Source organism: Ranitomeya variabilis, chromosome 5 (assembly GCF_051348905.1).
Source record: "Ranitomeya variabilis isolate aRanVar5 chromosome 5, aRanVar5.hap1, whole genome shotgun sequence".
Lineage (NCBI taxonomy): Eukaryota > Metazoa > Chordata > Amphibia > Anura > Dendrobatidae > Ranitomeya > Ranitomeya variabilis.
Window position 1 is genome coordinate 688,366,889 of NC_135236.1, and position 13,316 is coordinate 688,380,204.

The 13,316-nt window shown below is 50.0% G+C and overlaps 1 protein-coding gene and 1 pseudogene across 6 annotated transcripts in view; both read right to left on the minus strand.

Moving 5' to 3' along the window:
- Positions 1-13,316, minus strand: part of PLEKHA5 (pleckstrin homology domain containing A5) — a 189,823-nt gene that overhangs the window by 161,932 nt on the left and 14,575 nt on the right. The window lies entirely within an intron of this gene.
- LOC143773519 (uncharacterized) lies at positions 3,460-6,738 on the minus strand (annotated as a pseudogene).

Genomic DNA, 13,316 nt, shown 5'->3' on the forward strand with positions numbered 1-13,316 from the left:
GGGAAATATGCAACTGCATGTAGGATAGCTGCGGAGACACCATCACGTGTTTCTCAACGCAAGCAGTGAATAGCCAGACCTTTCCCCGGGAAGGAACAACCACGGGAAGGGCAGCATCCTATAAAGGAAAACATCCAATACAGGAAAACCACCTATGCCAAGCATGGTATCCATCCACAGACAGCTGTTTCGGGGTGTTTGCCCCTCATCAGTGTGGAGTAGGAATCTGGCTATTAGGAGCAGTGCCTAGTAAAAGGCTGTAAAGGCACAGATGATTGGCCTTGGGGAGACCAAAACATCCAACACCGCGGAGACACCATCACGGGAAAGGTCTGGCTATTCACTGCTTGCGTTGAGAAACACGTGATGGTGTCTCCGCAGCTATCCTACATGCATTTGCATATTTCTCGTAAGGGATGGGGGCAGTGTTCTGGATCACTGCGTTGAGAAACACACGATGGTGTCTCCGCGGTGTTGGATGTTTTGGTCTATGTGTGGTAATGTGGTGAGGGGCGGGATTGTATGTGGTAATGTGGTGGGGGGCGGGATTATGTGTGGTGATGTGTGGGGGTGGAGCTACCGTGCGGGGGCGTGATTAGCGAGTAATCACAATGAATATATATATATATATATATATATACATATATATATACATACACACACACATATACGTACACCTCCCTCCTTATGAACGTGCATGGGGGTAGACTTACAGGTCAGCTCCTGAGCACGTATCTGGTCCCCCCCCCACCTTGGCGAGATAGGCCATCAGCATTGCCATGATCAACTCCCTTCTTATGCTGAATTGTGAAATCATATTGCTGTAATATCAGACTCCATCTAAGCAATTTCCCATTGTCCCCAACTAGTCTGTTGAGCCAACTAAATGGGTTATGATCTGTGATCACGGTGAAGTTGCGCCCATAGAGGTACGGTTGCAGCTTGTACAGAGCCAACACAATTGCCAAACATTCTTTTTCAATGGTGGCATAAGCCACTTCTCTGGTCAGTGGTATCTGCCAGTATCCCCTACTCAGGTCCATGATGGTGGGGTACGATGCTTTAGCTAGCTGCTCTAACAGCTCATCTATCCTCGGCATGGGGTAGACCTCACATGTAGTCAGTACATTTAATTTCCTATAGTCTGCACAGAACCGGGTAGTACGGTCTTTTTTTGGGACAAGAACCACAGCCGAGGCCCAGGCACTCTGGGATTTTTGTATCACGTTGAGTTTCAGCATCTCCTCTACCTGTTCCCTCATGTGTGCCCTCACCTCTGCTGACACACGGTATGCAGACTGCCGTACTGGGGGGTTAGGACCAGTGTCCACATGGTGAACTGCTAAGTGCATCCTCCCAGGCTCCCCTGTGAAGACTTCGGTGAACTCGCTGAGCGCCCCCATCAGCTCAGACCTCTGACTGTGGGATAGCCCAGGGTTAAACTGCTGACTCCAGGGACTCCATGTACTGAGTCCCGGCCCCCACATCCAGTAACAGATCAGCCTCCCTCTCTTCAGGCAGGATACAGACAGGTAAGACACAGGCCTCCCTGTCATGATGAGCCTTCAACATAATCACATGAAACACTTTCTGATGCTTTGCTGCTCATCTAGTGTCACCACATAATTAACATAATTCAGCCACTTATGTACAGTGTATGGTCCCTCCCATGCGGTCTGTAATTTATTCTGTAACATAGGGACCAGCACCCAAACCTTCTGCCCCTCCTCGTAGGCCCTCAGTCTGGCATTACGGTCGTACCAGACCTTCTGGTTGATTTGGGCCTGGGTCACGTTCTCATGGGCCAGGTTGCTCAGTTTTTGCATTCTCTCTCTGAGCCGCAGTACATATTCGACCACTGAGACTCCAGTAGTTCTGGGGTCGTCCTCCCAACAGTCCTTAATCAAATCAAGTGGCCCCCTGACCCTCCTCCCATAAACCAGTTCAAAGGGGGAGAATCCAGTAGACGCCTGGGGTACCTCTCTGTAGGCAAACAACAGATGGGAGAGGTACCGCTCCCAGTCTCTCCCTTCAGTCTTCACCAGCATTTTGAGCATTTGCTTTAATGTTCCGTTAAAATGCTCGCAGAGTCCGTTGGTTTGGGGATGATAGGCGCTGGCCACAACATGCTGCACTTGTATTATTTCATAGAGGCTTTCCATCAGATCAGACATGAACTGGGTTCCCTGATCGGTCAACATTTCCCTGGGGAAACCCACACGAGAGAACAGTCAGTAAAGCATCCACCACTTTGCTCGGATGGAGGACAGTGCCACAGCTTCCGGGTATCATGTAGCATAGTCCACCACTGTGAGGATGTACTTTATGCCAGAGCTGCTAGGGATTGCAAGAGGCCCTATGATATCCACAGCCACTCGCTGGAAAGGCTCATCGATCACAGGCAGTGGTATCAATGGAGCTTTCTGTATATTCCCGGACTTCCCAACTCTCTGACAATCTACACACGATCGGCAGTAATTGGCAGTATCTGTCCCCATCTTGGGCCAATAGAAGTTATGTGTCAGGCGAGCTTTAGTCTTTTGTATTCCAAGGTGTCCGGCCAAAGGAATTTCATGGGCAATCAATAATTGTTCCCTAAATGGATAAGGGACGATCAGCCACCTTTCAGGGTATGTGCACACGTCCGGATTTCTTGCAGAAATTTCCTGAAGAAAACTGGAAATTTTCTGCAAGAAATCCGCATTTTTTTTTTTTTTGCGTTTTTTTTTCCGTTTTTTTCGCGGTTTTTTAGCATTTTGCAAGCGTAATTAGCTTGCAGAATGCTAAAGTTTTCCAAGCGATCTGTAGCATCGCTTGGAAAACTGACTGACAAGTTGGTCACACTTGTCAAACATAGCGTTTGACAAGTGTGACCAACTGTTTACTATAGATGCTGCTTATGCAGCATCTATAGTAAAAGATAGAATGTTTAAAAATAATAAAAAAAAAATAAAAAAAAGGTTATACTCACCCTCTGCACACAGCCAATCTCCTCAGCGGCGTCCGTTCCTATAGATGCCGGTGTGGTTCAGGACCTTCGATGACGTCGCGGCTTGTGATTGGTCGCGTGAGTCACATGAGCGGTCACGCAACCAATCACAAGACAGCGACGTCATCACAGGTCCTGAACCACACCATCTATAGAAACGGAAGAGAAAGCATGCACCGGAGAGGCGGGAACACTTCGGGGGCCATCAGAGGGTGACTATAGGACTATTTTTTATTTTCTTTTTTTTTTTACCAATTATATGGTGCCCAGTGCGTGGAGGAGAGTCTCCTCTCCTCCACCCTGGGTACCTACCGCACATAATCTGCTTACTTCCCGCATGGTGTGCACAGCCCCGTGCCGGAAGTAAGCAGATCAATGCACTCCTAGGTGTGCGGAATCCCCTGCAATTCCGCATTTTTAATGAACATGTTGCTTTTTTTTCCACGATGCAATTTTTTCGCAGAAAAAAAATTGCAACATTTGCACAAAAAATGCGGAATACCCTGTAAATAATAGGAGGCATATGGAAGCGGTTTTTTTCGCGTTTTTATCACGTTTCTATAGCGAAAAAAACGCGAAAAATCCTGAACGTGTGCACATGGCCTCATAGTCCCAAGATTCTGTAGTATCCGTGGGGATAGTCTCTGTATGTAGTCTGCCCTGGTCCCAGTATACTCTCTTTGTCTGAAGCAGCAGGGGGTCGGTCTGCAAGACATCTGAGCTCCTCCAGACTGACATCTGTCTGCAGGGCCTCCTAGAAGCTCTGACGGTCAGCCTGCAGATCCTGGCCTAGTGTGACTGCCAGGCCCTGGTCTGAAGCCGAGTCCTCAGTGTCTTATCAGGGACCTTGGTGGGTCTGCCATGTATGGAAGCTCCGGGACCACAGTTTGGGCCTCCTGTCCTGGCAGTTCTGTCCTCTAATCTCTCGGCCTGAGTCTGAGCTGCAGCCTGACTCCGGGTCACAGCTGCCACATACGTACAGTCCTTTGCATTTGGACATTTTCCCTCCTCGCACGGAATCTCAGGTGGGTCACTTGCTTCCACATTCTCCGTAGCATTTACTTGCAAGGGAGGAACATAGGGGGACACCATCCTCCCCAGGTCTGTGACTAGCAACACATTGGTGGGAATAGCCTCTGATACTCCCACTTCCCTCAGTCCTTTCCCTGCTCCCCAGTCCAGGTACACAGGGGTCATGGGCACGGCAGGGCTGACCCCTCCAATCCCGGTTATAGACACAGTCTTTCCTGGTATGATATCGGCAGAGGTTATCATGGCTGGACGCACCAGGGTCACCTCTGCCCCAGTGTCCCTGAGACCAATGGTGACTTTATTGCCAACAGTGACAGATTGACAGTTCTCATTAGCCCTCGCATCAGTGCCGGCCACAAAGAGGACAGACGGTGGGGACACAGACAGCTTTCTCCCTATCAGGGCAGACAGCGCTAACATGTCCCACTTTGTTGCAGGAGAAGCACCGGCGTGCATCACCTAAAGAATGTCTATTCCCCGGGGCTCCATAGAAGGTGGGCTTGGACAGCACTGGTGATCGGCTGGCAGAGGGAGAAGGGTCCCCGTTTGGCTTACCGCCCCTCCAGCTGAATCCCGATGGCTTCCGCACCTCAGGCATCCTGTTAGCCACATAGCAGTCCGCAATCTTTGCAGCCTGATCCTCAGTTTGTGGCTCCCGATCAAACAAATTGTCGTATATCCGTGGGGCACATGTGAAGAAATTGATCCTTGACCATAAGTTCCGTTAAGTCCTCAAAACTGTTAACAGAAAGTCCCCTGATCCATTGGTGGAACGTGGTCCTCAATGTGCTCACAACATCCGCATAGCTGTCAGTGGATCCACATTGCAGGTTCCGGAACTTTCTCCGATACACTTCTGGGGTTAGGTTGTACTTCCTGATCAGGGCCTCTTTTATGGCCTCATAGTTCGCATCTAGCTCTGGTGGGAGGCCAGCAAAAACTTCCAGGGCTTTGCCTCTCAACCCTGGGGTTAGATACTGAGCACACTGCTCACAGGGTAGATGGTATTGCCTGCAGGTTTTTTACAAATCCCCGCAGGAAAGTATCTAAGTCCGTATGCTTCTCCATCACAGGGAAGTTTTCCAGACGTGGTTTCCTTGGATTTATGTCCTGGGAGGGGGTTATCTGAGGACTGATACCCCTCTCTATTTGAGCCATCTGAAGCTGGAAAGCCGTCCTCCCGGGGTTCTGCAGCCTCTCTCTCAGCCCGTCGGTCCCGGGGTTCTGCAGCCTCTCTCTCAGCCCGTCGGTCCCGGGGTTCTGCAGCCTCTCTCTCAGCCCGTCGGTCCCGGGGTTCTGCAGCCTCTCTCTCAGCCCGTCGGTCCCGGGGTTCTGCAGCCTCTCTCTCAGCCCGTCGGTCCCGGGGTTCTGCAGCCTCTCTCTCAGCCCGTCGGTCCCGGGGTTCTGCAGCCTCTCTCTCAGCCCGTCGGTCCCGGGGTTCTGCAGCCTCTCTCTCAGCCCGTCGGTCCCGGGGTTCTGCAGCCTCTCTCTCAGCCCGTCGGTCCCGGGGTTCTGCAGCCTCTCTCTCAGCCCGTCGGTCCCGGGGTTCTGCAGCCTCTCTCTCAGCCCGTCGGTCCCGGGGTTCTGCAGCCTCTCTCTCAGCCTGTCGGTCCCGGGGTTCTGCAGCCTCTCTCTCAGCCTGTCGGTCCCGGGGTTCTGCAGCCTCTCTCTCAGCCTGTCGGTCCCGGGGTTCTGCAGCCTCTCTCTCAGCCCGGTCCCGGGGTTCTGCAGCCTCTCTCTCAGCCCGGTCCAGGCGTTCTGCAGCCTCTCTCTCAGCCTGTCGGTCCAGGCGTTCTGCAGCCTCTCTCTCAGCCCGGTCCCGGGGTTCTGCAGCCTCTCTCTCAGCCCGGTCCCGGGGTTCTGCAGCCTCTCTCTCAGCCCGGTCCCGGGGTTCTGCAGCCTCTCAGCCTGGTCCCGGGGTTCTGCAGCCTCTCAGCCTTTCTCCTCCTGACGTTCGGCAGCTTCTCGCTCAGCCTGTCGGTCCCGGCGTTCTGCAGCCTCTCTATCAGCCCAGTCCCGGGGTTCTGCAGCCTCTCTCAGCCTCTCTCCTCCCGACGTTCTGCAGCCTCTCTCTCAGCCTCTCTCCTCCGGATGTTCTGCAGCCTCTCAGCCTCTCCCCTCCGGACGTTCTGCAGCCTCTCTCTCAGCCTGCTAGTCCCGACGTTCTGCAGCCTCTCTCTCAGCCTGTCAGTACTGTAGAATAAGCTGTATGCGCAGATTGGGATCACTTGTTCCCAGCCGTTGTAAGTCCATTTGTAAAGTACAGTCCATAGGCTCCTCAGCACTGGCATTTCCACCAGGTATCTCCGGTGCAAGAGCTGGCATTGCTGGGTCTCTCTGAGGTGGGCTCTCTCCTTGCCCAGATGTTCCAGCACTTTGCTCTATGTCCTGCTCGACCAAGGCGCGTATCAGCAGCTCCCTGGATCTGTCGGCCGTCTCTAATCCTCTCTGCTCACAGAGGTCGGTCAGAGGGTCTTTGCTCTGCTTCTTGTACTGGGCTGCCATATCGATGAACAGCCTTTGCCAAATAAAAGATAGAAAAGGAAAACGGGGAGGGGAAACTGCAAGTATGTCTAAGTAAGCACTGAGTTGAACCTTGTAGAACTGGTGCACTCCTCGCAAGGATACCAATTCTTTAGTACAGGGAATTGCTTAAACCATGCATTAATGCTCTAATAGAAATAATTCTATCCCACCGCTCTGCCACCAATTGCCATGGATCCCTTCTCCGTTGTGTCACTAATTCATCACGTGCCGCTCTCAGCACGTGACTTGGGGTTGTGCCTGCAAGGGTTAAACTATCTCCCCACTCTCAGTCCAGCAGTCAGCCTCTGTCCTATGCTGTAATGGGAGCATAAATCACACACCGACCCAGGCCACACACCCGCTCATACACGCTGCCACCACTCACCGAACACACGGGCGATGAGTCCCAGAAATATTAATACTAATAATGTCTACCAGAAATATTAATACTAATAATGTCTACCACTCATAAGGCTCACACACCTAAGGCTATGGATTCTTTTAGAACATTCAAGGTTCATCTTGTTAACCCCTTCACCCCCGGAGCTTTTTCCGTTTTTCCATTTTCGTTTTTCGCTACCCTCCTTCCCAGAGCCATAACTTTTTTATTTTTCCGTCAATTTGGCCATGTGAGGGCTTATTTTTTGCGGGACGAGTTGTACTTTTGAACGACATCATTGGTTTTAGCATGTCGTGTACTAGAAAACGGGAAAAAAATTCCAAGTGCTGTGAAATTGCAAAAAAAGTGCAATCCCACACTTGTTTTTTGCTTGCCTATTTTGCTAGGTTCACTAAATGCTAAAACTGACCTGCCATTATGATTCTCCAGGTCACTACGAGTTTATAGACACCTAACATGACTAGGTTATTTTTCACCTAAGTGGTGAAAAAAAATTCCAAACTTTGCAAAAAACAAAACAAAACAAAATTGCGCCATTTTCCGATACTCGTAGCGTCTCCATTTTTCGTGATCTGGGGTCAGGTAAGGGCTTATTTTTTGCGTGCCGAGCTGGCGTTTTTAATGATAGCATTTTGGTGTAGATACGTTCTTTTGATCGCCCGTTATTGCATTTTAATGCAATGTCGTGGCGACCAAAAAAACGTAAATCTGGCGTTTCGAATTTTTTTCTCATTACGCCATATAGCGATCAGGTTAATGCTTTTTTTTTATTGATAGATCGGGCGATTCTGAACGCGGCGATACCAAATATGTGTAGGTTGGTTTTTTTTTTTTATTGATTTATTTTGATTGGGGCGAAAGGGGGGTGATTTAAACTTTTATATTTTTTTTATTTTTTTCACATTTTTAAAAACTTTTTTTTTTTACTTTTGCCATGCTTCTATAGCCTCCATGGGAGGCTAGAAGCAGGCACAGCCCGATCGGCTCTGCTATGCAGCACCGATCATAAGATCGCTGCTACACAGCAGAATTGCAGGTGTGCTGTGAGCGCCGACCACAGGGGGGCGCTCACAGCCACCGGCAATCAGTAACCATAGAGGTCTCAAGGACCTCTATGGTTACCTTCCTGACACATCGCCGACCCCCGATCATGTGACGGGGGTCGGCGATGCGCTCATATCCGGCCGCACGGCCGGATGCGGTAGTTAAATGCCGCTGTCTGAGTTTGACAGCGGCATTTAACTAGTTAATAGCGGCGGGTGATCGCGATTTCACCCGCCGCTATTGCGCGCACATGTCAGCTGTAAAAAACAGCTGACATGTCGCGACTTTGATGTGCGCTCACCGCCGGAGCGCACATCAAAGCGGGGGTCCCGACATGTGACGTACTATACCGTCACATGTCGGGAAGGGGTTAAAGTTTAATACTTTAATACAAAAAGGTTCAGTGCTTACAGTAAGAAAAGTTATAAAAATATGATAATAAGACATACAACTTATGCAAAACAGTATAAAATAACAGGAGAAAAACTTACAGAAATCATCTAACTGGTAGTTTGCTTTCTGTTCCGAGTGGAGGGGGGGGGGGGGGGCGCTGAATGGAGTTGGTGGAACACACCAGCTTCTCAGGCTGCCCTCACATGTGAGCACGTGTCTCTGTATACAGCAGCAATTTATAGCTTTGGTCTGGAGGTCAGGTTTCTAGACTAGCCCCTCAGGTTAATATCGTAATTGCTTGGTTTTTCATTGGACCATGGCCGCACCCCCCAATGAATATTATTTTCTCTTGAGATCCTTTGTGTAACAGCTCTCCCAGAGATACTATCAGGCTGTAATTAACATCTCTCTTCCAAGAGCTAGGAGGTGTCAAATGTTACCTTTATTCTTGGCTTCCAGCAGGACCCCCTGGTGAGATTGGAGTCAGAATTCTACTTGTCCCATGAAAATGCATATTAACACCTGGGTGCGAACCTGCAGCCTTCAGGACAGATGTTACATTATTGCCAGTGACAATAAATCTATACATAGTCCACTACACACACATATACATGTAGGTGAGGGGTATAGGTACAGTCGGTCCACAATGCTGTATATTCACTATCAGAGTCCAGGGTAGGTGAGTAGTATACGTAAAGTAGATCCACAATGCTGTATATTCAGTATCATGGCCCGGAGTAGGCGAGTAGTATAGGTACAGTAGATCCACAATGCTGTATATCCTGTATCAAGGTACGGGGTAGGTGAGGGGTATGGGTACAGTCAGTCCACAATGCTGTATATTCAGTATCATGGACCGGGGCAGGTGAGGGGTATATGTACAGTCAGTCTACAATGCTGTATATTCGGTATCATGGCCCGGGGTAGGTGAGGGGTATAGGTAAAGTAGATCCACAATGCTGTATGTTCAGTATCATGGCCCGGGGCAGGTGAGGAGTATAGGTACAGTCGGTCCACAATGCTGTATATTCGGTATCATGGCCCGGGGCAGGCGAGGAGTATAGGTACAGTTGGTCCACAATGCTGTATATTTGTTATCAGGGTCCAGGGCAGGTGAGGAGTATAAGTACAGTCTGTCATGCTGTATAATCTGTATCGAGGTCGAGGGCAGATGAGGGGTATAGACACAGTCGGTCCACAATGCTGTATATTCGTATCAGGGTCCAGGGCAGGTGAGGGATATAGGTACAGTCTGTCCACAATGCTGTATATTCGGAATCAGGGTCCAGGGCAGGTGAGGGATATAGGTACAGTCTGTCATACCTGCCGCTCCTGACGCTGCGGCCGCTTCCTCCATTAGTTCCTCTCGTTGCGCTCCTGCTGTCCGTCCCGGGCATCGCGCCGCTCCCTCGTTCTCTCTTGCGGCTGCTGGGGGTCTTCAGCGTGGCGCTCGTGCTCCCTCCGGCCGGCGTCTGCTCCGCACATGCCCCTTAGGTCGCGGGCGCGCGCTCTTCCTCCCTCTTAACCCCTTCCGCGTCCTCCCTGTTTCACCTCTACCAATCAGGTGATTCCTTTGCCTTTATCAGGCGCCCTCCCCATAATGGAGGCGCCTGATTATTGTTGTGCTTTTGTTCGCAGTGTTAGGCCTTTTTCTCCTCAGTCTGGTTGCGTCTACTTTCAGCTGTGTTCCTATTTTCCGTTTTGCCTCCTCTGTGTCTTTCTTGTTCCAGCCCAGCCTCCCTCGTTCTGTTCCCAGCCTCCCTTCCTCTTACCATTCAGTCTTGTTTTACGTCCCTCTCCTCAGTCTGTTATTTTTCCTGAGCCGCCCCTCTTGTACCAGCTGTTGCAGTGTAGTTCCCCTTGGGCTTGCTCCCCACTATCCCTGTATAGGGGTAGCCTCTCCCCGGGGTTGCTCGTCCTTGGGTCGTCTGCACTGTGACCCTGAGGGTCCACTCTCTCTTGTACGCCTCTGTGCGTCACACAGTCTGTCCACAATACTATATAAATCGGTATCAGAGTCCAAGGCAGGTGAGGGTCTAGGTACAGTCGGTCCACAATGCTGTATATTCTGTATCCAGGTCAGGTGGGAGGTATAGGTACAGTCGATCCACAATACTGTATATTCAGTGCAGGTGAGGTGTACAGGTATAGTAAATCCACAATGCTGTATATTCTTTATCAGGGTCCAGGTCAGGTGGGAAGTACAGGTACAGTAGATTTACAATGCTGTATATTAGGTATCTGCGTTTTGGTAGGTGGGGGGTATAGGTACAGTCGGTCCACAATGCAGTATATTAGGTATCCGGGTCCTGGTAGGTGGGGGGTATAGGTACAGTCGGTCCACAATACTGTATATTAGGTATCCGGGTCCTGGTAGGTGGGAGGTATAGGTACAGTCGGTCCACAATACTGTATATTAGGTATCCGGGTCCTGGTAGGTGGAAGGTATAGTTACAGTCGGTCCACAATACTGTATATTCCGTTTCTGGGGCAGGTGGGAGGTATAGGTACAGTAGATTTACAATTTGGTATATTAGGTATCCGCGTCCTGGTAGGTGGGAGGCATAGGTACAGTAGATCCACAATGCAGTATATTAGGTATCCGCGTCCTGGTAGGTGGGGGGTATAGGTACAGTCGGTCCACAATACTGTATATTAGGTATCCGGGTCCTGGTAGGTGGGAGGTATAGTTAGTCAGTCCACAATACTGTATATTCCGTTTCTGGGGCAGGTGGGAGGTATAGGTACAGTAGATTTACAATTTGGTATATTAGGTATCCGCGTCCTGGTAGGTGGGAGGTATAGGTACAGTCGGTCCACAATGCAGTATATTAGGTATCCGGGTCCTGGTAGGTGGGAGGTATAGGTACAGTCGGTCCACAATGCAGTATATTCCGTTTCTGGGGTAGGTGGGAGGTATAGGTACAGTAGATTTACAATTTGGTATATTAGGTATCCGCGTCCTGGTAGGTGGGAGGTATAGGTACAGTCGGTCCACAATGCAGTATATTAGGTATCCGGGTCCTGGTAGGTGGGAGGTATAGGTACAGTCGATCCACAATGCAGTATATTCCGTTTCTGGGGTAGGTGGGAGGTATAGGTACAGTAGATTTACAATTTGGTATATTAGGTATCCGCGTCCTGGTAGGTGGGAGGTATAGGTACAGTTGGTCCACAATACTGTATATTCCGTTTCTGTACCTGGGGCAGGTGGGAGGTATAGGTACAGTAGATCCACAATACTGTATATTAGGTATCCGCATCCTGGTAGGTGGGAGGTATAGGTACAGTAGATCCACAATGCTGTATATTAGGTATCTGCGTCCTGGTAGGTGGGAGGTATAGGTACAGTAGATCCACAATGCAGTATATTGGGTATCCGGGTCCTGGTAGGTGGGAGGTATAGGTACAGTAGATCCACAATGCTGTATATTGGGTATCAGCGTCCTGGTAGGTGGGAGGTATAGGTACAGTCGATCCACAATGCTGTATATTCTTTATCAGGGTCCAGGTCAGGTGGGAAGTACAGGTACAGTAGATTTACAATGCTGTATATTAGGTATCCGCGTTTTGGTAGGTGGGAGGTATAGGTACAGTCGGTCCACAATACTGTATATTAGGTATCCGGGTCCTGGTAGGTGGGAGGTATAGGTACAGTCGGTCCACAATACTGTATATTCCGTTTCTGGGGCAGGTGGGAGGTATAGGTACAGTAGATCCACAATGCTATATATTGGGTATCCGCGTCCTGGTAGGTGGGAGGCATAGGTACAGTAGATCCACAATGCTGTATATTGGGTATCCGGGTCCTGGTAGGTGGGAGGCATAGGTACAGTAGATCCACAATGCTGTATATTGGGTATCCGGGTCCTGGTAGGTGGGAGGTATAGGTACAGTAGATCCACAATGCTATATATTGGGTATCCGCGTCCTGGTAGGTGGGAGGTATAGGTACAGTTGGTCCACAATGCTGTATATTGGGTATCCGCGTCCTGGTAGGTGGGAGGTATAGGTACAGTAGATCCACAATACTGTATATTAGGTATCCGGGTCCTGGTAGGTGGGAGGTATAGGTACAGTTGGTCCACAATGCTATATATTGGGTATCCGGGTCCTGGTAGGTGGGAGGTATAGGTACAGTTGGTCCACAATGCTTTATATTGGGTATCCGGGTCCTGGTAGGTGGGAGGTATAGGTAGTCGATCCACAATGCTGTATATTGGGTATCCGGGTCCTGGTAGGTGGGAGGTATAGGTACAGTAGTTCCACAATGCTGTATATTGGGTATCCGCGTCCTGGTAGGTGGGAGGTATAGGTAGTTGGTCCACAATGCTTTATATTGGGTATCCGGGTCCTGGTAGGTGGGAGGTATAGGTAGTCGATCCACAATGCTGTATATTGGGTATCCGGGTCCTGGTAGGTGGGAGGTATAGGTACAGTTGGTCCACAATGCTGTATATTAGGTATCCGGGTCCTGGTAGGTGGGAGGTATAGGTACAGTCGGTCCACAATGCTGTATATTAGGTATCCGGGTCCTGGTAGGTGGGAGGTATAGGTACAGTCGGTCCACAATGCTGTATATTGGGTATCCGGGTCCTGGTAGGTGGGAGGTATAGGTACAGTCGGTCCACAATGCTGTATATTGGGTATCCGCGTCCTGGTAGGTGGGAGGTATAGGTACAGTCGGTCCACAATGCTGTATATATTGGGTATCCGGGTCCTGGTAGGTGGGAGGTATAGGTACAGTCGGTCCACAATGCTGTATATATTGGGTATCCGGGTCCTGGTAGGTGGGAGGTATAGGTAGTCGATCCACAATGCTGTATATTGGGTATCCGCGTTCTGGTAGGTGGGAGGTATAGGTACAGTAGATCCACAATACTGTATATTCCGTTTCTGTATCTGGGGCAGGTGGGAGGTATAGGTACAGTA